Source organism: Dendropsophus ebraccatus, chromosome 7 (genome assembly GCF_027789765.1).
Source record: "Dendropsophus ebraccatus isolate aDenEbr1 chromosome 7, aDenEbr1.pat, whole genome shotgun sequence".
Lineage (NCBI taxonomy): Eukaryota > Metazoa > Chordata > Amphibia > Anura > Hylidae > Dendropsophus > Dendropsophus ebraccatus.
Genome location: NC_091460.1, coordinates 112,114,993 through 112,142,856, shown reverse-complemented (window position 1 = coordinate 112,142,856; position 27,864 = coordinate 112,114,993). Strand labels below are relative to the sequence as shown.

Sequence of the window (27,864 nt, the reverse complement as noted above, 5' to 3'; positions counted from 1 at the left end):
CTTACAGTGCAAGTTGCACACTGTAGACCATTTCTGTAATGATAAAACAGAGTAAAGCGAGTTAGTATCATCAGAAGATTCAGCTGTTACTCCTGATGATGATTATATATTTGATACAAACAACTTGCAGCACAGCAATAACAGAGGGAGACCAGCAGGGGGCAGCACCAGAAACACATAGCAGGTACCTTGCTGGAGATTTATGGCTCTGTCTATAGTAATTTCTGCTTGTTGCCCACAGCAGCCAATCACAGCTCAGCTTTCATTTCTCACATTACTCTGGCTAAATGAAAGCTGAGTTGTGATTGGTTGCTATGGGAGCTCTGGTTGCTAGGGGCAGTGAGAAGCAGGACAGCAGGATAAATCTCCCCAATCTCTAATCCATCAATTATCTTCATGGTTAGAAATAGGAATAATTGTGGAGATTGGATGCAGTAACTGTGGCTGTGATGGGTGCAGCGCCCCCTATAGGCTGACTGCAGTGGATATGCAGAGAGACTGTGACAGTGTGAACAGGCCCTTACCTTCATAGTCATTGCAGTGATCTCTGTTATCCAACACGAGAACCTGAGGAAGAGAGAAGAAATGTTGTTTTTAGTGCGGCTTCTTGGTGTTTCTATGTAGCGGATCACTCACCAATGTAAGTTCTCTACTGTGTGAGATTTGGGGGACACCAGGCTTGGGGGGCACAGAGGGCTCAGTACAGGGTGGGGGAGGGGGAGATAGAAGGGGGAGATACTTACACCTATACTCCTACTCCAACTCTGAAGAGTTCCGAGATCTGCAGAGCTTTATCATTCATGTATGTCATCATGTGTGGCTGATGTCACTCTGTGATGTCATAAAGAAAGCAGACAGCCAATCAGATACCACATCATTGCTAGGTGTAATTTGCATTTTGATAGATAAATAGATAGATAGATAGATAGATAGATAGATAGATAGATAGGAGATGGATAGATAGATAGATAGATAGATAGATAGATAGATAGATAGATAGATAGATCATAGATAATGTTACATATAAATAGGTAGAACACATTGGATTTTTCCGCCCCACTATGTAATGATGTAACTGTGTATATATTATATCAGCTCTGGGCAGGTCGGGTATTGTAAGGAAAGCGGTAAAGCAGAAACCAAAGATTCCCCTGGTAATTTTGCAGCATTCTTTACAGCCTTTTCATAGTGCATATATCCCTTTAAGCTTACAAATCAACCAATGATTTCACATAATGGAGGAAATTCTGAAAAGTGGAAGTGGCTGTTCAACTAGGCAGGTGTAATCATTGCTATAGTACATAGTCTCTGCAGTAGTGGATTATAATAGGTCCGTTTCGGGCAGTAGCCGGGGGCCCTGTACTCCTGGGGGGCCATGGCCACCCTAAAAGACTTATACTTTCAGTGGTGTACTGTCTCTGATACCATTCTGCCATAAAGTTTGCAAAAAATTGCTGCTTTTTTACCACAATTTTGCACAAATCATCATGACATTATCCTGTACTATGAACACCAGGCTAGTGCGGCCATAGTTACAGTGGGGTGGGGCCCAGGCTTGGTGAACAGCCCGGGGCCTATGGTAAAGTGCCTAGGTGGCACTTATACAGTCATCCACTCTGGTTCAAAACCCTCCAGTGATTTATTAGTGAAACAGAGTTTTCTAAACTAAATAACCTTAAAGGGAATGTGTAGTTCGAAAATGACATATTGTTTAACCCCTTAATTTCACAGCCAGATGCTATGTTCACATTACATTTTTTCAGCTTCGTTTAAAATGACGCCCGTTATTTTGAGTCTAAAATAACGGATGTCATTTAGCTTCCTGGCCTCCCAATGACTAGTGTTGGTACATTATTCTAGTTTGGGTTACTAATTGGACTTTGGGTGTGTTTTAACTGAAAACTCCATTGAATTTAATAGTAAAAACGGAGAAAGAATGGTGACAAAAGAAAAACTGTATGTGAAAAACTAATAAAAAACGTCCGCTGTTTGCAAAAGATAATGATCTTTCAAAAAATAATGATCATGTTCATTATTTTGCTGTCCATGGTAAAAACGTCCATTCTGCAATGCATTGTGTGCATTGGACGTCCGTCTTCCCATTGACTTCAATGTATTGCCATAGCAGTCAGTTAAATGGCGGCAAAAATGGACATTTTTTTAAATATCAAAATCAGCCGCCTTTTCGTTATTTTTTACGTTGTTTGAACATAGCCACTTTCTGTTTTGCACTTTTGTTTTAAAAGGCCAGACTCATATGAGCTCTTATTTATTGATTTTTTTTTTTTTTGCTACACCAATTGTACTCAGTAATGATTTTTTATTTCATTTTATTTAATTTAATTTTTCATTTTTCCATAAAATATGTGGCCCAACTGAAAAAAAAAAATATTTGTGTGGGGATATTGGGGGGGGGGGGGGGGGGGGGAATTGTCTTTCTGCTGTAGGCCCTGTAGTCACATGTTATCTATGTTCCACAAGTCAGTAGGAATAAAATGATAGGCAATGTATTTGTTGTTTTTTTTAATGTCAACTTTAGAAAAAAAGGGTTTAAAATTGCTCTATTCTGATTAGTTATAGTTAGTTATAGTGAGGCATTATTTTTGCCCCATGAGTATGATACTTTTTATCTGTATCTTGTTTTTTTATATATGCTACTTTTTGATCACTTTGTATTAAAAATTTTGATGTGATGTGACCAAAAATCAGCAATTTTGAACTTATAGGGTTATTGCCCTTGCACCCTTTACTGTGCAAGATCAGGAATGTAATAATTTAATAGTTTGGGAGATTTTGCATGTGGAAATAGCAAATATGTTTAATAATAATTTATTTGTAATTATTTATAAAGTGGGAAAAGGGGGGGTGAGTTAAACTTTTATTAAGGGATGGATTTTTTTTTTTTTTTAAATGAAAAATAAATTTTTTAAGCCACTAATTTGTAGTCCCCCCCTAGGGGACTTCTATGAGCAATACACTGCTCGATCCATCATATTTACCGGACCTCAGCGATGTAATGACACTGATCCTGGATTGGCGATTGATTATTAGAGGCTTCAGCAGCCCCTAGTAATCGAGCACTAATATAATGGCCGTTATTAATCGATTGTTGATCATAAGTATGATGGATTGAGCGAAGGAATGAGCAGTGTATTGACAGCAGCATTTAAATTGTTAATTAGCAAGCAAAAGAGATTGGTATGTGTTAGGTAAAAGCCACTGACTGACTGTTAACAGCCGGGAGCAGCGCGGTACATAGAGGGCTCGCATCATGCAAGAAGGTTTCCATTCAGTGGATTATTGTGGATTTACCAACCATGTTTACTGGAAGTTTGTTCCAATCATCTACAAGCCAAAGACATTGGATGCAGCCCTAAGGCTGCCTTGAAAACATAGTTACTGCCATAGGCCATAGGTTGTATCTATGGTTTTCCAGGCTGCATTCAACTTCTTCAGCCATCGGTAATCAAATGCCGAGACTTTTAGCCTTGGATGAACACAAGCATCCTCAAGTTGGGTTCAACTCTATTGCTTATTATAACAACTATTCTTAGGCTATGTTCACACAACGGCCGTACTTTGTACGCCCTGACACACTGCATGTTTTTCTATGGGATCCCGGCCAAAGCGTATACACATAGTATACGCTCCAGACGGGATCCCAAGCGGTGACGCAAAAACTGACATGCCAGTTTTCTGCGGCCGCGATTCAGTGAAGACCTGTCAGTTGACACAATGAAGCGAGCGGATTCGGCCACTTGCTTCATTGTGTGCTGTGAGGAGTTCTGATGCGGGCGCGTGCTGATGCGCCCGCATCAGAACACTGTGGCTGAAAAGATCATCCAGCCGATACTGCAGTATCGGCCGGGATGATCTTTGCAGAGACCGGCCATTCCATGACCCAGCCGGGTCACGGAAAGGCCGGTCTCATTGCATGGCCTTACATTGCATGTAGTGGTTATTCTTCCTCTTCTTTTGGAAACAGAGAAGTTATGGATTTGTATTTCCAGTAAAGCGGATGCAAACTAACCCTAGTGCTACCTTTTCCTTACATCATCAGTTTTAGCTCTTAGTAAGTACATTATACAATGAATCACACATTTGCAAGTAAGAAAATATAGGAATGGTTTATAAATATAGACCTATAAAACCAACATTCCCGAAAAAGCTTAACTTATGTCAAAAATGATTCACAAAGCACATCCCAATGACATGAAACGACATTAACATGCGCCGTTTCATCTTGAACAAAAACGTCTATATTTAAATGAATAGATTTGCCGAATATCTATAATATTTAATCACGTATACGATGTGTTTTAGAAGCAAATAATAATGTAATCCTCTCCGTGATGGAAGAAACTTGATGATCAATCACACTGACAACAATCAACTTTTCTTTAGTACCGCAGCACTTTTTGTGCCAAGTATATTTTAAGTGTATGTTAAAAGGGATTAAAATGTAACATATTAGTTAAAAGGCTGTGAATTAACTTTCAATGAACACTCAAGTGTTGCTGTGCAGTCATCGCTCCCATTATTACAGGAAATCGTAATCGTTATATGACTGCTAATATAAAACCATCACACCGAGCTCTCCTTTAATGAACATGACTCACAATTCACTTTAAAGGTGCAGTGACTTTACTGATGCAACTATTCCAGTACTAGAGTTACACAGTTACAGGGGGCCATACTGTACACTTTCAAAATCTGGTAGACAAATGCTTTCCAGTAGCTATTTCTAATAGCCTTCCTATGCATCTGCACACTTAACAGTGGGGCTTAACATGCACTAGAGATGAGCAAAGCTCGAGCATGCTCAGGTTCCTCCAAAAACTGATGATGTAGAAAAAAGGTAGCGCTAGGGTTAGTTTGCATCCACATTACTGGAAATACAAATCCATAACTTCTCCATGTTTCCAAAAGAAGAGGCATAACCACTACATGCAATGTAAGAACAGTTCTTATGGTAAGCAATAGAGATGAGTGCATCTCAAGCATGCCGGAGTCTGTCTGAACCTGAAAGTCTCGGCATTTCATTATTGGTGTCTGAAAAAGTTGAATGCAACCCTAGGGCCGTATCCATGTTTTACAGGAAGCCTTAGGGCTGAATCTAACTTCGCTAATCTCTAACAGGCACACGTTTTTTGGAGGGACAGTCCCTACTTTTGACCCTCTGTCCCTCTTTATGACCTCTGTCCCTCTTTATGACCTAGGAATTAGATTTGCATTAATAAAGTTTCTATGCTGCTCTAAAAAGTGTCTGGTTTCTTACTGTGTAATAGACCCAAACTTGCACATTATTCTATCATGTGGTGCACAATGGATACTAAAAATTGTTATATTCAGATGAATCATGTGACATTATGGCTCCTTTTACAAATTATTTCAAACATGCAGTTCATATGGCCCCATACACACATCTGTAGGTGTTATGGATTCTTTTTGAGGTCGTGTTCCGTGCCACAAAAAATGTTTAAGCCATTGTGCGTCCGTGTCACCTTTATGACAGTGGGTCCCTAACAAATGCCAACAGTACTGAAGCACATTTGTAATCCTTTTCACAGTTGCGGGTCCATAATTACCGACAGGATTACTGATGTGTGAATGGGACCTAAGGAAGCATTCATATATACAGGGTCTGCTGCAGATATCAGTGTAACTAAATACATCAATATGCAGCAGATCCTGTATGTGTGATTGCATCCTTGAATTAAAAAGCATAGAAATGTCTGTAAATTTTCCAGAAGTGAACCACAAGCCAAAATGTTGGAAGGTATGGATCTACTTCTGTCATTTTTGCTGCTGCTGCAGCAGATTCCTAGTCTTAGGGGATCTACCCACTCTAAAAAACTCATGATGTTATAGGCAATTTGATTTACAAATATATATATATGTGTCTTCTGCTCCCATCGCCACTTCTAAGATGGGCTTGTCACTCACTGGCTGCGGCACTGTTTTGTGTCAGCCGGTGAATGGCTGAGTGGGCTGTCACTGCCAGGGCAAGTCTGTCTTCAAAGCAATATATAAATTTTACCTATACCTACCCCCTTTTCATGACTGCTAGAGGTGATGTATTCAGCTGGCCACAGGACATAGCTGCCCTTAGCTGGTCCGGTGGTAGATTCCATGTATGAGGGTATAATAGAGGTATGGTTTCTATGGGTAACAAAAAATGTAAGTCTCAAACATACAGGAAGAGTATAACAGTAAATGGGAACCGAAGCACAGTCAGGCACTATAGAAATCTGTCACAGGTGTCAGACAGGTTTAGGCAGGGATAGAGTATTTGGGTCAACCAAAGGTTGGCTACCAGTAGCCAAGCACCACCGGTATTCAGCACAGCAGCAGGTAGTTTAGGAATATGGTGACGTAAAGGATTTAATGAGTGTGTCCAAGCAGAGTTGGGTATGTGATACAGAGAGAAGAAGAAGAAGCGTCAAGCAAAAGTCAAATCGGGAGTCAAAATGCAATAGATTAAGTAGCAGGCTAACATTAGCCTATAAACAGAATATACATTAATAACTGAGACTAAAACCAGTGTGTAGTGCTTAGGGTGGGTTCACACATAGAGGAATCGCAGAAGATTTTAGTTTAACCCACCGTGGCCAAGTGAATACTTTACCGGTCCGCGCACCGGCCTGCTTTTGTGGCTCCTAGCTCCCTGACGTCCCGCTCAGCCAATCAGTGGTTGCGGCAGGACAGCGCACTGATTGGCTGAGCGGGACGTCAGGGATGTCAAATACGTATCAAATGTGCAGCATCTAAACTTGTGGATGGTGCAGGGAACAACTCAGAGTAAGGGGGGGGGGGGGTTGACAGTATCACTTTAAACATTCTTTCTGGCCATGATAACAACTGGTGGAGTATTTTTATGTATGAAAAGATATGCTATATTTCCCCTTAATAGCAGATTAGCCCAAACATTTACCTTCTGAATCAATAGGGGAAACAAAGTTCCAAGATTTAAGGCCCTATTACACAGAATGATTATCGTCCGTATTCGGCCGATAATCTTTCCGTGTCATAGAAGGCAACGATCAGCCGACATGAACGATGTTGGCTGATCATTGTAGTTGTTTGTCTTTCAACACTGTTGAAAGACAAATGACTCATACAGCAACGATCTGCTAGAAGCGGCTATATGCTATGGGCTGCCCGGACGATCAGCGATCACCCGGGCAGCCCCCCCAGCTCTCACCTGCTTGCTGCTGTAATAGCGGCAGCAGCGAACGAGGAGCCAATGAGTGCAGACATCGCTTATTTGCTCCTCATAGTCACCCCGAGGAATAGGGGCTTAACTCTTTTCCTTCATCCATGTGCCCTTAAAGATGTACTCCAGCTCAGATTAAAAAAAAAAACAATCAAACATAGTTTTTACATTTACCATCCCTCCTCAGTCTGTCTCTGTTTGAATTTCCCGCTGTTTGAAGGTCCCTGAAGCTCCAGTTGGTGTCTTCATTTTTTTCTTTACTTTGTGGTTTGGGCTTTCCCATGATGCACTTTGTCTCCTGCGATGTCTGACTCTGTAAACTGTTAGATGGCTTACAGCTTGTTCAGCCAATCAGAGCTGAGCAACCTGTGTCATCTGACAAAGGGAGGCTGGTCTAACAGGGCTTAGACTCGCCTCCCTTTTGATGATGTGATTGTCACAAAATGGCTTCCTGGGTACAACAGTCATTAGGTAAGAATAAGTTTACTTCACTTACTGGTGGGAGATTGAGGGTGGAAAAGATAGTGAAGGGAGGCAGATAGGTGATTGAAGCATATTACAAAGTTATATAACTTTGTAATGTGTTTCAATTACTTGGAAAAAGCTTTTAGCTGGAGTACCCCTTTAAGTACCTCGGTTGAACTTAATGGACAGATATCTTTTTTCAACTGTATGAAAGCTTTACAATGCAGCCCTTTTTTATTTTTTTTTACAGCAAGTATCTTTGTATAACACATCCAGCAATGTAGTTTCCTAATTGCACGCGTAGCATAATTAACTATCACCATTATATAAGTCAAAGTGATAAGACCTACAGAGTTATCAACATAGCAGATCTGTAGGGAGACATCCTGGCCAGTCAATCATTCATGTAAGTGTACACAGCGAAAACATGTGCCGCCCTTAAACAAAATATCACATTGGAGGCGAGCGACATGGCGATTAAGGCACGGAGGCTTGGTTTGTGCTTAAGCCCAGACATGTATTGTTAAATGTGACATGCCCAATTTATCATTAGTTATGAAGTGAAAACGGATGAATACACATTCAATTTACTTCAGCTGTTTTCTTCATTTATCAAACTCTTTCATCATCCATCATTTCCCTCAACCTGGCCCTCTTTTTGATTTGTACAAATAACACACTTCCATAAATTTCATCTAATTTATCATAATTGCAAAGCAGTGTCTCCTTAATGAACCATTCAAAGAGCGAATAAGGTTTATTACAATTTTAATATAAATCCTTGGATAGAATCTACAAAGCCCACTAGGAGATAGGTCGGCTTGATACGTCTCTATATTCGAGTTGACACATCAATGTGAAGAATTTCTCAAGCATATTGTTCGTCTTTATCTAACAACTGTTCTCATAAATTGGAAGACGTTCATCATTTTATATGACAAGACAATACCTGTTGCTGATCTAAAGTTCATTTAATTGAAAAAATTCAGCAAGATTCATTTCTTTGATTTATTTCTTTGTATTTTAATCTTTAGTTTTAAAAAAAAATAAACAATACTATCACAAAGACGGGATAAATTAACTGTGATTGAACATTTATGAATCAGGAACACCGTATTTGATTGTGAATATAGTCAGTAAAATAGCATCTTTATAATGTTTTTTCATTACATTGCTTTTTTGCTGTGTTGGGGTAATTCTTTTTTTTTTTTTTTTAGTAATAAAAAAATAAAATAACTCCTTCTGTCCCCTTCTGTCTAGTAACAGCCAACAAGCTGCTTTATAGGGGAACTGCAGCAATCTCAAAATCATCTTTTAAAAAATAAAATGCACAAAAACCATGCACTCACCGATTCCCTACCAACTGTTTGACACCTTCCCCACTTGTCTACGCTGCTGCTATCCCCAGATTCAAACTTTTACAAATGATCCCAGTTTTACATGATGGCATTGCCTGGCGAACTACATCTCCCAACATGCATTGCACCTCAGAACCAACTGCCGAGTACCTGCCCCTTTCTTGCTTGTAGTATCCGGCCGACACTGTCTCCATCTGTTTTTGCTTTGCACAAAAACCCACAGTATTTACTATCTATCCATCCATCTACATAGATAGATTAGCGAGAGAGAGATGAAACAACAATGTCTTCTTTCCCCTATACTACTCAGGAGAGGCTAGGCTGTTGTTTTCCCACCCTTGGCCAGGTGATCACTATGTGATGTCAGTGGTGTGCAAGGTTACAGATGAGGTGTTAAAGTTTTCTAGGTAACAGAAGAAAGAGAGATCATGTGACCTCTGTCTCATAAGGGAGCGGGAGGACTGAGGAGTGGAGACAGAGTGGACCAGGAAGTGAGGATTTTCAGCAGCTTCAGAGTGTGAGACAGGATGTGCTGCAGACAAATGGCCAAATTCATAAAATAGAAATCTATTACAAACAATCTTAGATTATGGGTGGGGAATGAACAGGGATAAATCTTTCTTAACTGGAGTTCCCCTTTAACATATCTGTCAGCATATTTAGTTTAGAACTGAACTGTTACAAAATCAATGTTATGTAATTATAGTGGTATATGGCAGGTTACCCTCTATTAACCCTTTCCCGCACAAGAACGTAACTGTACGTCCTCGCGCGGGTGCGGGCGTTCAGAGCGGGGCCGTGTGGCGACCCCGCTCTGAACCGCGGCGGTCCCGGGTGGCGCTTGTAGCCCGGGACCGCCGGTATTAGCGGGCACGGTCTGATCGCCGTGTCCACTAATACAGTAATCAGATGCAGCTGTCAAACATGACAGCTGCATCCGATTACCGGACGCAGCTTATCCCTGGTGTCTAGTGGCAGAGATCGCTCCTCAGAGCAGAGATCGCATCCATGTTTCCCAGACAACCTTAGGGCTTTATCCAAGTTCAGCAGCCCCAGCCAAACCCGGTTCACTCCTCTCTAGTTACCTTTACAAATAAAGTGAAATTGTGAAATGATTTGGGGTCTGGACATTAAGAAACAATCAGCTTATGATTGTTTCATCAGCTGATCGTTTTCTCTATTATTGGGAGTGATTATCTCTCCGTATACTAGGGCCCTAAGTATCACTATACAGAAGAGGGGGTTTGTTCCACAAGCATTGGTGGCAGCAGAGGGGCCAAAAATATATAAAAAAAAATATATAAATTTTTCTAAGTAAAGTTATATTACAAAGTTATTTTTTTGTCCTCTGAGTACCCCTTTAACATACTATATTTCTATGGATTTCATAACAAATTTCACACTGGCCGGGGTTTTAATCCCACCTTAGGCTTAGTTTTTTGGGGGGTTTTTCTTAAAAATTGGTGTCATGAAGCAGAGAAGTTAAAGTTAGATGTATACCGCATACATATAGGTAAAGGAGAACAAGCAACAAAGGAGAACAGTAACATAGTAACATAGTAAATAAGGTTGAAAGAAGACAAGAGTCCATCAGGTTCAACCTAGGGAAACCAGAACAATCCCTGGATCAACGTATAGTGAAGAAGCTTACATCACTGCACCATTTTCTTACCTATGCATCTGTTCAGTTCCTGGTTTCCTCTTTGAACTGTGCCCCTGTTGTTGCCACACAACAGTGCAGACACTTTCCCACAATCCCCCTTGCTTGCATGTGATGTGAAAACCAGCTGCCAGTACTAATGGGACAGATCAGGAGACTACAACTGAACTTAGCATTGGTCCTGCTATGCACACCATTCGTTTTTAATATGCACGAATAAAAGTTATATTTTAATAGTTTACGTCCTGGAGTGCCGCCTTCACACACCTTCCTCTCCTGCTTAAGTCTTGCACAAGGCGCATGACCCACGCCCTGAAGTTCGAGCACCCTCCTCATGCCATTCATTTTGCTGCAGAGAGACAACTACTGGTGAGCTGTATCTTTTTCCCTTTTTTTCTCTCATATACGCTGTGAACTTAGCATCAGTGACCCATGCTATACATGCACCTGCATTTTTCTTTCCTATAACATCTTCTTTTGACTTTGACCATATCCTGACAATTAGAGATGAGCGAGTACTAAAATGCTCAGGTGCTCGATACTCGAGACAAATATTTCCCAATGCTTAGGTGCTCGTTTCGAGTAAAGAACCCCATTGAAGTCAATGGGAAACTCAAGCATTTTTGCAGGGGACCAAAGCTCTGCACAGGGAAGTTGTGTGAAAACTAGAGATGAGAGAACCTGAACGTTCGGTATTTGATTAGCGGTGGCTGCTGAAGTTGGAGAAAGCTCTAAGGTTGTCTGGAAAACATGGATACAGCCAATGACTATATCCATGTTTTCCACATAGCCTTAGGGCTTTATCCAACTTCAGCAGCCACCGCTAATCAAATGCCGAACGATCGAGTTTGGATGGACTCGAGCATGCTCCAGGTTCCCTCATCTCTAGTGAAAACCTGAAAACCTCATAAAATGATGGAAACAACACGGAAATGGACAGGAAACAGCAGGGGCAGCATGCATGGACGTCTCTGGGCACAGGACACAGCACAGTGAGGATAGGTATAGCTGAACTACAGATCCCAGCCAGCCAAGAGAATGTCAGTAACAGGACAAATTGACTACTGATAGCTACACTACAAGTCCAAGCCAGCAGCCAAGAGTAGCAAAAAAAAGTGTTTTAAAAATGTTAAGCCCTTAGGACTGTTGGGTTCTTCATGTTGGATTCCTGCCTAACCGCACACTAATTCTTTTTTTTAAAGGTTTTATTTATACATTTTTTCACAACCAACAATTACTGCATAGTTAGGAAAAAAAAAAAAAAAAAAAACAACACCGAGGAACAAAACAACAAAGCACTATTAACACATGACCAGCCTTCACGGCATCGAGTTCCGCACAGCAAAGTTAGGGAGCAAGGCCCCCCGTGCACCATGTAACAGCATGTAGAGTCTCGAGTTCAGGGGTTACAAAATGTGAACTGAATATCCAGGGCTGAGCCCCTGACAAAGGTAAACACTCTCAAGATGAGAGAAAGCCCCCTCCATATAGACCCAATGCCAAAGGCCAACCTCTCAAGAACATACTACACATAACAGACACCGAACATTCACACACCTTACACTCCCTGCGACACTCCCACCCCCCACCCCCAGCCCGACACCGCCCGCGCTCCTAAGACTGTATCGGAGAGGCCGTTTCAGGAAGGGCCAACCAGTGCAACCAAACCTTATCAAATTTTTTAGGGCAGTTTCTCTTCTGGTAGAGTATTCTATATAGGGGGATGTATGAGTTAACCAGTGTCTTCCATTGCCCTATAGAAGGGGTGTCTGGAGATTTCCATGCCATGATCACTACCTTCCTGGCGCAAAAAAGGAGAATACGGAAAAACAGTCTCTTGTACGTGCCAAAGATAACAGTATCTATGACTCCCAGTAAACACACCTGGGGCGATAAAATCCGTGGAAAATCAAAGTGCTGGTGCAGAAACAGCAGCACTGAGGACCAGAAAGGCAGTACTCTAGGACATAAAAATACTGAGTGTAGAAATGTTCCTACATCACCCTGACAACGGAAACATGTATCATCAGTCGCTATACCTAGGAGTTTTAACCGTGCTGGAGTAAAGTAGACTCGGTGGAGAAAGCGGAATTGAATTAGAATATCTCGTGCACTCACCACTGAAGAGAAAAAGTATTCAGTAACATCCTCCCAATCATCCTCTGAGAGCTCGGGGATGTCTCCGAGCCACTTGGTGTATGCAGTCTCATAAGGCTTATGACTCATTGTTTGAATAAGGGCATATATATTTGTTAGGGGTTTCTCCAGATCTTCATTACGCAACAGGGTCTCAAGGCTCGGGGTTGTGAGGGTAACATCTCGCGACCCAAACTCAGCCCGCACCAACTGGCTCAGCTGAAGGAAGCGGAATGGATCGATTGGGGGGCAATTAAGTGAGCTCTGCAATTCACTAGAGGAGACGAGGCCCGAAGAACCAGGAAAGAGCTGACCCACATATTTAAGTCCCCTAGAGGTCCAGTAGCCCACTGCTGGGTGTTTAAAAAAGCGCGGCAAGTGAGGATTCAACCACAGAGGCGTCCTAGGAGACAAGTACGGAGTGGAGCTACGTAATATCCTCTGCGCCTGAATCCAAGCAACCGCCACAGCCCTCACCGGAAGCAGTGGAGCATCACCCACCCCTTTGTATCTGTACAGAGTATTCGCCAGCCCCTCGTATGAACCGGCAAGGGCCCCGTATAAAGAAGTGGCCGCATTGCTGTAGTCTATATCGAGCCACCAGTGGGCGTAGACCAGTTGTGAAGCCAGATAGTATGCCCAGAAGTTGGGAGCAGCAAGTCCTTCGTAATCCTTGGGGGCCTGTACGGTAGAGAGGCTAAACCGTGGAGACCGTCCCTGCCAGTAGAAGGCCCTCAGTATGCTATCTAATTGTTTAAAGTAAGAACGGGGGAGGGGGGTGGGACAGTTATGCAAGAGGTACGTAAATTTTGGAAGGTATATCATTTTAACTATATTAATCCGCCCCAGTAACGACAAGGGAAGGGAACCCCACGCCTTCAGTTTAGTTTCAGTACGGGACAACAGAGGATCTAAGTTAAGCGTTTTATAGTTGGAGACTGCAGGGGAGACAAGAACTCCAAGGTATTTAAATTGTTGGACAACAAGAATGGGGAGTGGGTGGTGTTGAGGCTTTGGTACAGCATTGGGGAGGGGAAACAGAAGTGATTTATCCCAGTTCACACACAACCCAGAGCAGGACCCGAACTGAGTTAGGAGGGTTAGTAGGGAGGTAAGGGACGGACCATCATCCGCCAGGTAAACAAGGACGTCATCCGCATACAAGGAGACCTTTTCGACCAGAGAGCCGTGTTGGATGCCTTTAATGGAATCCAGTTGCCTGATCGCTACAGCCAGGGGTTCTATGGCGAGCGCGAACAGGAAGGGGGATAAGGAGCAGCCCTGCCTGGTACCTCGTCTAAGGGGGAACGGAGTGGATACATCAAGGTTCGTTTTAACCCGCGCCATCGGGTCGGAGTACAACAATTGCACATAGGACAAGAATCTAGGGCCTACATTATGTCTACGGAGGACGTCCCAAAGATAAGGCCACTCCACCGAGTCAAATGCTTTGTGAGTATCCAGAGAGAGGACAAACCCAGTCTGGAGACCCAACCTACTGGCATCTATGTTTAGGAAAAGACGTTTGACGTTAATGTCCGTGGCCTTCCCAGGCATAAAGCCTGTTTGGTCCGGGTGGATTAGAGTGGGAATGACACTGCGGAGTCTGGTGGTTAGTATTTTGGCCAAGACCTTAATATCAGAGTTAAGAAGGGAGATGGGACGGTAGGAGTCTGCAAGTAGGGGATCCTTTCCGGGCTTAGGGAGTACAACTATAAGGGCTTCCCTCATACTGGCAGGCAGGACCCCCGATTCCAATGCCTCAGTGAAAATCGACAGCAGGAGCGGACTCACTTGCTCGGCCTGACCCTTATACCAACCATTCACAAGCCCATCCAACCCAGGAGTTTTCCCGGAGGGAAGGGATGCGACGGCCGAGACCACCTCCTCCAATGTGTTGGGGGCGTCTAGTGAGGTGGACTGTTCATCTGAAAGTTTCCACAGAGGGAGGGAGTCTAAAAAGGTGGGGATCGGACCCCCATCCGGTTGAAGGTGAGAGTCATAGAGATCAGCATAGTAGTCTCTAAAAACTTGGTTGATGTCTGCAGGACGAGTGATATGCAGACCCGAGTCACCAGAGAGAGAGTGGAAAGTTGGTTGCGTTTAGTCTTATCGGTTTGTATAAGGAGATGCTCCCTTTGTAGCTGGAGCCATGCCTGTCTGTGAGTCACAGTAGGGTCGGACGTAAATCGGGCCTCCGCCTCTCTCAACCGCCCCTGCAACTTCTCCTCCCGAGAACGCAGGCTCTTACGAAAGGATGCTATCCCCAGAGTAAATGCCCCCCTGATCACTGCTTTATACGCATCCCACCTAACGTGGGGGTTCGGATGGGAAGAATTAAACTCCCAGTAACTAATATGGGCCTTCTGGACAGCATCCGTTACTTCTGGTGTTAAAAGCCAGGAGGGATGCAGGCGCCACAACTTAGAGGGTGGAGCAGGCTGAGTCTGTATAGTTACGATTATGGCTGAGTGGTCAGAGATGCCCCTTGGTGTATACGAGACGTCAGAGACCAGAGGAAGAAGATCTGGAGACCCCAGCGCTAAGTCAATTCTGGATAGGGACCTATGGGCCGCAGAATAACAGGAATAAGCTGTATCAGTGGGATACTTCCGCCTCCATAGATCGCAGAGACTAAAAGAATCGCACCAAAGGGTCAGGGACCCACTAGCAGGATCACAACCAGACATGCGATCCAGGGAGGGGTCAAGCACCGCGTTAAAGTCTCCAATTATTAATGTAGGGGCTGGAGGAAAGTCAGAAATTATTGCAGTGATCGATTCCAGGAGAGATATTTGGAAAGGAGGAGGAACATAAACTGCAACTACTGTATATAAGCTCCCTTCCACAGCACCGTGTAGTATAACATAGCGACCAAAATGGTCACATTCTACTTTATATGTGTTGAACGGAAGTGATTTGGCTATAAGAATAGAGACCCCCCGGGAGTAATTAGAGTAGGAAGCGTGGTAACCAAGTGCTATCCAAGCCCTCCTTAGAGCCATAACCTTCTGCCCTGTAAGGTGAGTCTCCTGGAGGCAAATCATATTGGGCTGGTATTTTTTCACGAAATCCATTACTGTGGCCCTCTTAAATTTAGAATTAAGGCCTCGAACATTCCAGGCCAGTACTTTAAGGGACGCCATGGCTAGCAGCTAAGAGGGGGGCCACACCTATGAGCAGGGCACAGAAATACCTGAGCCAGAGAGGGAGGACAGGAGGCCGCAGACCAATCTCACACCATACATTCAAAGATGACAGCAACAACCTACAGCATAATGAGAAAAAACAAGAGACACACATCAGCAATGCAACAAACGGTAACCTTGGCAAGAAACAACCTGCCTAACTAAATAACAACCCAGGAGATTCCTAGGACCCTGTCTAGCACTAACCCCAACTTGTGTAGACCTATACCCAACCTATCTAAAGGGAAGGAAGGATAACGAGCACAACTAGAAAAAGGAAAAAAAACAAAAAGGGGGAAAACCAAACCCTAACTAATCATAGAGCTGTCTACTAAACCTGACTGAGAATACTAGGCATATCCCCCAACTCACTATCTCTCTAGGCACAAAACAGAAATCATGTTATTTGCAACTACTGCGTCATAGATCAGGAGGTCTTGGACTTCTGGCCACAGCACGTCTAGCATTTCGTGCCCAAGCTAGGGCGTCATCTGCAGAGTTGAAGAAACGAGTAGTTTGGCCATCCACCACTCGAAGCCTGGCTGGGAATAACATAGCATAAGTGTATCCCTTCTCTCGGAGGATCTTGCGGGCGTCCGTATAGTTTGCTCTCTGTTTGCGCACAGATACAGAAAAATCAGGGTAGAAGGAGACCTTGGCATTATTGTAAAGAATTTCCCCTTTCAGTCTGACCGCCCGAAGAATAGCATCTCTATCTCGAAAATGCAACAATTTAGCAAGAAGCGGTCTTGGAGGGCCTCCCGGTGGGCCTGGCCTGGACGGAACCCTGTGGGCTCGCTCTATGGCAAAGAAAGGAGAGAAAGTAGCGGGTTCCAGAAGGTCTTTCAGCCACTTCTCCAAGAAGGCGACAGCATCAGTCCCTTCCGACCGTTCGGGGAGACCCACTAGACGTATATTGTTTCTCCTTAGTCTATTTTCCAGATCATCAGAACGGTCAGCTGTGAGGGCGGCCAAGCGCTGCAGGTCAGCAATCTGCGCCGGAATCGGCCGCAAGGTGTCCTCCAAGTCCGAGGTTCGCCTTTCCACTTCAGACGTGCGGTCCCGTAGTTCTTGCAGATCATGCTTGACAATGGTGAAGTCTTGTTTTAACTCGTCCACTTTGGAGGTTAGAGTAGTTTGATACACATTAATGGCCGTCAGGATTTCTGCAAACTTTAGATCTATCTGGGAAGCTTCAGGGAGAGAAGCAGCTGGAGACATAGGTGGAATTGGGCTCGGGGAACCCTCAAACAGTGAAAGCGGCGATGACTGAACGTGTTTAGGGGAGTTCGGCCTAGAGAAATGTTCCAGTCTCTGTGCCGTCCTTGCTCCGCTATGTGAAACAGTCTCAGGAGATTCAGCAGCTGTCCCCACATCCGCGACAGCCTGTGGCCTACGGTCAGTGTGCGGGGAGGCCATCTTAGGTTGCTCGGGGCTATTCGCAACTGTGGTTTTGCGCCTGCCGCCTCTCTTTCCTCTCATCAGGGTGTCAGTTGGTTGGGCCAGCTGCCAATTGAATCCGGAAGGGCATAAATGGGCTCAGGTGCCAATATATCCCATAGGTTGACAGCCAGGAACAAGTTAGCTACAAGATAGTACCTGCAGTTCCAATCACGTGGTAGGATGAAAGCAGCGGACACAAGGGGAAGAAGCTGGGACCGCCCCTGCAATAATTCGGTACTGTCTCTTTAACTCCTGAGGTGGGAGAGAGGCCGGCCGGGAAAGGCAGTGGAAGCTATATCAGCAGCCTTGTATGATGTGTTGCGGTGTTCGTGCCTGCGGCAATGCCGCCACTCACCCCTCCACGTGGTCCCACAAGATGGCGGCTGCTCCCCAGTCCAGGAGGGGGGACAAGCGGACGGACCAGCGCACCAGGCCGCTGCTCTCCACAGGGTCCCAGGAGACCCACAGACTCGCTCCGACAGGCCCAACCTCAGCCCCAGCAAGGCCGAGTGCCCCGACACCCGGACCGGCAGCCAGATGGCGACCAGGAGAGGCCCGGGGCCCCAACCAGGACCAGCACACAGCAGGAGTCCCAGCCAGCAGGCCGACCGTGCTGCGGCCGCAACCGCAGGGGGCAGACGTCAGTCAAGGCTGGACCCCGGAGCCGGACGTGCAGGCCGCCAATACACACGGCCGCGGCAAGATGGCGGGCAGGAAGGAGAGATCCAGAGGCAAATCAGGTCAGCGGCCGCTGGCCGATGGAGATAGAGGGGGGTCCGGGCGCACTCCGGCAAGTCTCGGGGTCCCGAGAGGCAGTTTACAGGGTCCGGGAGGCAAGTTACCGGGTCCGGGCTTGCAGGATGTCTCGGCACACCACTCCAAGCAAGATGGCGGGCGGGAGGGAGATACAGGGAGGCCAGGTAATGGAGCAGCCTGTCAGCCGCTCAGCCGAAGGAGTTTGTGGGGTCCCGCCGCACTACAACAGCTTAGGGGAGCCGTGGAGCCACAATAGACAGCTTTGGGGGTGTCTATGTTCAGGATAGTGTCCAGGATAAACGGTCAGGTTAGCAGGAGCTCCCTAGACCACGTCTGCTCAGTCAGCCATGCAAGCCCCTCCTCGTCAACCGCACACTAATTCTAACACTCTCCCTGACAGACAGCAGCCCTCTCCCTATGCTCATCCAGCCTGCGTTTGACGCGAGCACCGCGGGACCTGATTCTTATATGCCCTGGTCATCTGATCTGGCCAGCCAATCACTGCGATCAACATATAGGTTTCCCACGTGATGCTGCGAGCTCGCAAAGCCTCTGCTGCATGATGATTGGCTGAAAAAAAGCTGCCAAACATGCAGGAAGAGGAAGATGCCATTGTCTTGAGTATCGCGACATGCTCGTCCGAGTAACAAGCACTATCGAATACCTTAATACTCGAACGAGTACCAAGCTCGGACGAGCATACTCGCTCATCACTACTGGCAATACTTTTTATTATATCCCAGGTACATTGTACTTTTTCCTGGTTCCTGACCTTGGCTCATCTAAGTTTGCTGCTATTTTTCATTAAAAGCAACTACTGTCCTTAGAAGAAGCTTTCCAGACTGCTGGGACAAAATTACAAGGGTCACCAGATTTCAAAAGGATTTAGACATCTAAGTACCTTAACCAGTGCTAATCTTCAATTCCCAGTTCTAGAGGCTTTACACCACTGTGACCAAAGTATTGAATTGGTTAAGTGTATTGTGAGTGAAAACATGCGCTCTCAAAAGGTGTTACTCGTAAGTGGGTATTCAGATAATAATTTCAAATGAAAACATATTTGAAGTGTTTTGTTTTTCACCAGGTTTCCAGATCTTGGCTGAAAATCCCTACAAATCCTAAGGACACCTTAAGAGCATTCCCAGTGTAAACAACATGGAAAGTGAATGTAAGTGAAGCTGTTCTATGTGTAGAATAATCTGTGCATTATTAGTAAATAAGAAGATAATTAATTATTTCTACAACTGAATAGTCCTGAATCCTGCCACAAATCAATCAACTCTCCCGGCTTACGAAGTTCTTACTCTATTGTAGCTCAATGAAAACAAAATCAATAAAGACCAATTATAGCCCATCTCGTTAGAGTATGTAAATAGGGAAACATACAAATGAGTATCTACCCAAGGGAAAGCAGTGCGGTGAATGCAATTAGACATGAGATATCATTTACATGCATTTACTGGTCTCTAGCTGTGAGCGGAGGCACATGAAGAGTAAAAGTTTAAATGGTCTGCACTCATCTAAAGTTTTCTAATTATTTCTGACAAGGATTAAATCTGGTTGTTTACAGGATCAAAAGTGGTCCTAAAGAGTCCTGGCCTGAACTGATGATTAACATCCTGGCTGACAATCATTCAATAGAAAAAGACGTTATGCATGCTAGACAATGTTTTCCAACTAAGAATGGGTGATCGCACTGATAAATGCTGCTTCTTTGGTAACAAAACTTTTCTGAGGGTGGAAATCTGATCCATCAGTCAAAAATGTATTGGGTACAGTGGAAAATAACAGACTTTCACAAATTAAGACTCTGTTTTTTACTTCTTGCCATTGTGTAAAGATTGTGCGCACCTGAATCTATGCAATTGTTCAGTTAAAGGGGTATTCCCGGAAAAATTAACTTTTCCCCTATGCACAGAACAGAGGAAAAGTAGGTGATCACGGGCAGTCTGACCCCTGAACCCCTGACTGACTATCTCCATTTCGGACCTCGCTGGCTCTGTTATGAATAGAGGCGCGGGTCCGACACGTGACCCGTGGCTCTATTCATTCTTATAGAGCAAAGGAAAGAGCCGAGTACAGCACTCTTCCAGAGTACTCTTCCGGAGCCTTGGCCAGGGATTGCTATGATTGGTCCATCATTACACACAGACGAATCACAGCATACAGTGACAGGAAGTTCTGTTTTTTGACTGCCTTTCCGGTTCTGATCTACTCTGTTGAGTGTGAGACAAGATTAGAGCAGGGAGTGCAGAACATGCCTGCGCCACAGTGTAAAAAGTGTATAAAGACAATTTAACCCCTTCCTACCCTGATTGTTGCCCTTGTCCTCTGTATCGGATTGTTGCCCCATACCCTGTTGCTGTCAATTATCGCCCCTGTTTCCTGTATCTGATTGTAACCCGTCACTGTACTTGATTGTCACCCCTGTTGTTGTACCTAATCATCACCCCTTTTACCTGTTGTTGTACATGATTATCACCCCATCCACTGTTGCTGTACCTGATTGTCACCCTTGCCACCAGTTACTTTACCTGATCGTCACCCTGTCCCCTGTTGTTATACCTGATCCTTGCCCCTGTCATCCATTACTGTATTACTGTACTGTATCTCAGAATCACTTTACGTTTCACAAAGTTTTAGCACATGAAATGAGACTGGTCAGATTTGAAAAGCCTTGGTCCTTACGGCCAAAAGTGGCTGCAGAGATAAGGGTTTAAAGGCACATTGTTATCAAGAGATAGCATCACAAGAGCAGTTGGTGCAGTATGTTGCTCCACAGCAAAAAAAAAAAAAAGTCTCGAAGTGCTTACCAAAAGGCCTCCAGTCTAGCCTCATCCGTTGTTGGATTCCAAACAGAATCTGCTTTCATCACTAAAGACAATACAGTTCCACTTCTCTCATTTACAGGAGATACTGGCCAGCTGTTAATGTAAGGGGAATCGCAACACCAAATTTCCCTCTGCTAAGCACCTGGAAATTGTCCAGGCAGACACAGGGGTGAGTAATCCTAGATAGCTGTTCTGGCCTTCAATGGATTCCCCTCTCTCAGAGTCTCTCAACTCTGATTCTGATGTTACATTTCTGCTATCAAGGATTCCGGAGTAAATTTTGGCTATATATTCCTTTTTTTCTGTCTACTTTCTAAAAATAAACAACCTCCCTCCCCCAAATCCGATTAATTACAATCAATGGCTGTACTCCCTCCCCCACCACCACCACCACCACCACACACACACACACACACACACACACACACACACACACACACACACACACACACACACACCTCATAAATTCACTTCCTTGGGGTCACCTTTGATTTCTATGCCTTACAAACAACACATCCAAGCCCTTACTACATTCTACAGGTTCCACCTTTTAAAAAAATTCTAGAACTTTTCAACTTTACTGTAAGTAACCTAATTTTATGTGCCTTCATCATCTCCTGCTTGGACTACTGCAACACCTCCTCTTTGGCCTTCCAAGATACACTCGTACTTCCCTAAATCCACCCCACTCTTTCCCACCTACACTGCCTCCCTACACTGCCAACCCCTTCACTGTCTTCACTTTGCCAAAGGAATTCAGCTTAAATTGATAACAATGACATACAAGGCTGTCCACAACCTGTCCTCCCCAAATATCTGACTTTATATCTCGATACCACCCCTCGTTTAATTTCTAAACTCCTCAAGACTTCTCCCCTTTTCTGCAACTCACACAAATGTCTTCAAGGTTTCTCCTCAGTTTTCCCCATACACTGGAACTCACTACTCTGAGAAATCAGGATCTGTACCACGTTGGCGGCTGTCTAGCAGTCAATGATCTTTCACCAAGAGGTACAATACCAAAAAGCAGCACAGCTCCATTCAAGTTCTGCAGTGCTAAATCTGTGCTGTTGCCTCTTAATTCTCAGAATAGGTTGGAGTCCCAAAGGTCAAACCCCCATATATCATGTAGTCATCATTTTAGGAGATTGGAATACCTCTTTAGTTTCACAAAAAGTTGAATAAGGGCCCTTCGATATGGCCCAATATGAGGCAGGAAATTATTGCAGATCAGCAACATTAACAAGATCTGCCCTCACAAGGCTCGATGACTGTTTAGACAGGGATAGGTGTGCCTGATAGCAATAATTTATATCCTGAGGATATGCCATTTGTTCCAGATGGGTATGCTCCTTTAAGTGTATTGTGAGAGAATGAAAAAAAGAAGAGAATGGGAGTAAAGGAAAGCAAATAACATTATGAAAAAATACTATGTATACTTACATGTGATGAGCGGAGAGTGGACTCACCAAGCTCACTGCACACGTCGGTCACTCCTGCTCACAATCCTGGAGAGCCATGGCTGAGCATCAGAGAGGAGGAGGTCAGGAAAGGCAATGGGGGAAAGTATTTTTCCACTACTGCACCAGTGGAGGTGCTTCATACAGGAACTGTGGCTCTCAGTGCAAGGATTACTCTATGTCCATGTCTATTTGTTGGCTCAGTATCGAGAGCTGATTCAGAGGTGTTTTACTAGTGAAGTGCCCACATTGATGGCCAGATCTTGTGTACAATCCCTGGCAGCACAATTCAGTCCTATAATTTGAAGTTAAGGCATTGCTGTCATTTGTAGTAATTTCTCATGTCACCAGACATGTCAAAAGTTACTGATTGTAGCAGGTCTCACTCCTCAGACCTGCCAAGATCCCAAAATACAGCCAGGGGAGGGGGGAGGGTAGTGTGCAGCAGGGCAAGTCTCTCCATGGCTGTCAATCAAATCCAACTCTTTCTTTTAAGTACAGAGTCAGTTTTCACTTTTGCAAATTAATTTTTTTCCACCTCATGTTTGAAAGGCCATAGCACTTGCATTTTTTCATCTAGAGACCCACATGAACCCTTATTTTTTTGGGCCACTAATTGTACTTTGCAATTACAGACTTAATTTTTCCATAAAATATGCTGTGAAACCGGAAAGAAATTATTTGCGCTGTGAAATTGAAAATAAAAACACATTTTTTTTTATTTGGGGGGTTGTGTTTAGACTGTTCACCCTATGGTAAAACGTAACTATGTATAACTTAAACAAAAAAAAAAAAAAAACTAAAACCTTTAAAAAAAAAAAAAAAACTTAAATTTGCTCTATTCCCATCCTTATAATGCTTTAATTGTTTGGTCTACGGGCCTGTGAGAGTTGTCATTTTTTGCGCCATGATCTGTACTTTCTATAGGTACCTTGCTTGCGTATATGCTACTTTTGATCGCTTTTTATTATAATTTTTCTGGATTTGATTAAACAAAAAATCAGCAATTTTGTGCTTTGGCTGGTTTTTACGCTTATGCCGTTTACTGTGCACGATCAGTGATAATGCACAATGTGATTATTTAATAGTTCTGGTGATTACCAAATAAGTTTATTTTTATTTATTCATCTATATTTTTAAAATGGGAAAAAGGGGGGTGATTCAAACTGTTTTTTTACAACAGTATTTTGAAGTCCCCGGCTGTTCATGGCAGCCAGGAGCGGCAGGATTCAGAGCGGTAGCACAAATCTGATCTGCCGATAGCTCCCTAGTGGGCACGGGGTGCTGAGAAGGAAGGTATGTCTGTTACCTTTATCCTCAGCGTTGTTCGCGTGCTGTTAGTTGTGCCTGTTAAACCGTTTGGAGCACTGGGGGTGTTGCTACTGCCCCTCCAAGCACTGATCCAGCCTCCTCAATGATGATTATTAGAGGGGGCAGGCCAGCCGGGGGCCGTGGCCTTGCTGCCCCACCCCCAACTTGGGCAGCAATCGGCCGGCCCCCACTAAGGATTATCACTGAATAGGGGCCAGCCCGGAGCTCCTAGCGGTGCTCCAAGTCCTCCTAACAGCTTACTGGGTAAAACTAACAGCACAGGCAAAGCTCTGAGGATAAAGGTAACAGACATACCTTCATCCTCAGTGCCTACTAGGGAGCTATCAGCAGGTTAGATTTGTCTAGCATGCTAATAGTTCTCCTTTAAACTTCCCTTCAAGGGAAGATATATAAAAATTAAAACAAAAAAATATTTAATTAAATAGACGAACCAGGCCCCCTTCACCGATGATTTCAAAGTGGCTTGGTATTCAAGTTAAGCACTGAAGAATTGAAAAATGCTCAACTCAAGTAACGAGAACTCGAGTATTTAAGGGCTCACTCAATGTTTTTTTTTATGCTGACACAGTGCCATTTGATTCAGCAAAAATCATCATGTTTGCTCATTGAAAAATAGTTTAATGAATTAGTTTGTCCCTTTATAGGACTGGTGTATTTATTTATCTTAGTTATAATGCACCATATGTCACATGCACTAAGTTTATTGTGTGTTTTAGATGCTCAAACATTTAAAAAAAATGTCTAGAAAGAGAGACATGACCAAGAAGAGTCATCAACTACTCCTAATTATGTGGGCCTATGGGAAAATTGTATGAAAGCAATGGGAGCACTTAATAGGGTAGTCCAGCAAAAATATTTTTTTAAATCAACCAGGCATTAGAGAGTGTTGGGGATTTGTAATTTACTTTTTAAAAAATCTCTAGTCTTCCAGTACTTATTAGTTGCTGTATGTCCTGTAGGAAGTTGTAATCTTTCCAGTCTGACATGGTGCTCTCTGCTGCCACCTCTTTCCATGACAGGAACTGTTGCGAGCAATGGCAAATACCCACAGAAAACCTTGACCCGGGTAAGGCAGATTACGGGGTAGAAGAACCAACCCCATACCCAGCGTTACCCCTCACTTTAACAGTTCCCTTTTACTCACCCCCACCCCAATAACGGACACCACACTGAGTAACGTTGGAAAATACTGGCCACAGCAGCCTCTTTATTAAATAGAAAAACATAAATAACTCTGTAAACATTATATATATAAAACCTTTTGATTGCATCTTGTAAACATAGCCACAACATGGGGAGGTAACGGATAGCCCAACCAAGCAGTACAAGTGTAATCTATAGAACCCCCAGTCGCACCGCGCCGGCTCAGGGATGGCAAATATGCCATGTACTGCTGTCCACCTGGTTCCTATGGAACCTCAGAATAACCACCTGCACCAAATCCCCTGCGGTAACCACCTGCACCAAATCCCAAACAGAACTGCAGATAACAAAAAACAGGGGTTTCCCATCACTTTAAATGGGCCCCTGAACCAACTCACTCAGGGCCATCCGTGACCACCCCTCCGCGGGCTGCCGCGACGATGATCAGGAACGAGCCCCACACCACCGGCCAAGCAAAAGCAATAGGGCGGGCGGGCGGGCTGTCTCAGATCCGGACGCTGCAGAATGAGGTAACCCCTCCCCCTGACCTATTTCTACCCCCCAGCTATGGCACTCCCCCCACGCTCCTAACACTACCCCTATTGGCCCATTCATAGAGCCCCGCACTTCTGAATGGCTGCTGCCCTTTCACTATAGCAACCATGCTAGCAGCCAGCTTCCCTAGCTTAACCCCTTCCTGCCCACCCTGTCATGTACGGGCTGCACTATACTGCGCCCGTTTCGCCCTCCCTTTCCTGCTCTACAGACTGGAAAGAACCAGTTGGCACCAGTTTATTTGAAATATATTTTTTTTGCTGGAATACCCCGTTAAAAATAGAAAGTGTGTTAAACATCTAGCAAGTTATGCAAATTTATCATACCTTGCATGTGGTCTTGATAAAAAAAATGTGTGCTATTTGTACTATGGTCAATGATACAGATAGCTTTCCTGATATGTGATTATAGTAATACACTTACAATAACAGTAAAATGTGAAGATGGTTACAACTGGAAAAAAGAAGAGGCTCAATATAACCTCATACACTGAGTACAATAAACTGAAGCATTAAAAGAATTAAACTTCTATAATGTGAATATGAAAACCAAGAATGTTTAAATGGCGATCAATAATGGCATAGCAATGGTTAAGTAGTGAGACTCCTAGTGCGCCCAGCAAATAATTTCCATTAAAAAAGTCAGACAGTGCCACCTAGTGTAGAAAAACAGTAATTTATTAAAAAAAATAAAAATAAATAACCTTTAAATTTTTTTTAAGACTTCACAAGTTATTCAGTGAAAATATTTATATTAGAATTCAAAGTCTTCAGGTTTCTTTTATATATAGTACTGTATGTTATGCAATCTGTAATCAGTTAATATGTTTTATATCTTTACTGATTTATAAAAAAAAAATTGTAAGTGATACAAAATTTAGTATTTAACCGATGCCTTCAGTGGGATTTAATACTGAACATCTGTATTTATGCATTAGAAATTTTTAAGGGCTTTGCACCTATTATTTGGCAAATAAGTGTTGGTTGCACAACTTTTTATTCTAAGTGGTATTTATGAACCAGTATTCCATGTGTGAATAATTTGATGCAATTTTTTTTATAATCTGCCTTTTTATATTCACATAATACGGGGTTGTGCCATATATATTTTTCAAAATTGCACCTACAGGCGTAGGCCTATGTCTGATCTGGACCAGGTGAATACATTTCACTTGTCTCTTAGACAAAATACAGTATGCTGTGCACAATTTTTAAGCTGTGCGCATTTTTTTTTAGGATGTGTACAATTTTTTTTATAAATTCACTAAGCACAAGGAGGAATACAAATGGCTAAAACTAGATAGGAAAATCGCAGCTATTAGACTCAACAATAAATGTCCCCCTTTGTGTGGGTTGATGCTGCATGTGGCCCAAAATAACGAGTTATTTTGAGTTGGTTTTCCTGAAGATAATGGACAGGGATGTGGTGCCGACTTTAGGCCTGACCCCTGGAAAAAAATTCCATACCTCACCAGGGCCGTATTTACCACTAGGCACCCGCGGTCCTGTGCCTAGGGCAGGGAGCAAGGGAAAGGAAACAACTTTTATTTTATTTAAATTTTTTTAGTCTCCCATGCAGACTTGCCAGTAAATCTGGTGTCTTTTCGAGGGGTTGTATAGTGGTATTGGTCAGGTCAGGTCTGTTATGGCAGTGTTATCCAGTCACACTATTTCAGTATTGTTCAGGTCAGGTGTGGCGGTGTTATCCAGTCACAGTATGGCGGTATTGTTTAGGTCTGGGGTGGCGGTGTAAATATGACCTATTACCTACCAATCTACCAATTCTGTTGTGAGAATTCCGTCAGACGATATGGAGACTGCTCTAATCATTGATTCAATGCAGAAATTTGTTTGTTTTAAGCAGTAAAAACCATGAAAAACACAATGTTTCTACATGGAGAGAAATGCATATGGCTGAAATCACGCTCCCATTTCTTCCCCAGTAGTCATGTGCTGTTACGAGGATTATTGGCCATACGTCTATTGGTATATGGTGACGTACAGTAAATGTGGGAACACGGCCTAAGACTGATCAGATATTAATATGATGCTCAGAAACTAGAAAATCATGATGCTAATTGGTGAGATGGGGTGTCTGCAGGTATAGTGCTTAGGGCAGCAGCAGCTGGTAATACAGCCCTGTACCTCACACCCCTAAGTTATACTGCAGACCCCTGAATAAATTCAGATCCTACACATACTAAAAAAAAAACGAATCTTGCAGACCCCTGAATAGACTCATACCGCAAAACCCTAAATTAATATCATGCACATCTAAGTAAATTCAGACCCTTAAATGATTAATATTCCTGACTCATAAAT

General features: G+C 43.6%; 1 protein-coding gene across 2 annotated transcripts in view; it reads left to right on the top strand.

Moving 5' to 3' along the window:
• Positions 1 to 344: 344 nt before the first annotated feature.
• The window catches only part of ABRAXAS1 (abraxas 1, BRCA1 A complex subunit), a 125,263-nt gene continuing 97,743 nt past the window's right edge, over positions 345 to 27,864 (top strand). For both annotated transcript variants that reach the window (XM_069978195.1, XM_069978193.1), the window contains exons 1-2: positions 345 to 640; positions 19,307 to 19,390. The gene's annotated coding sequence lies outside the window, so the exon portion shown is untranslated. The remainder of the gene's footprint in view (positions 641 to 19,306; positions 19,391 to 27,864) is intronic.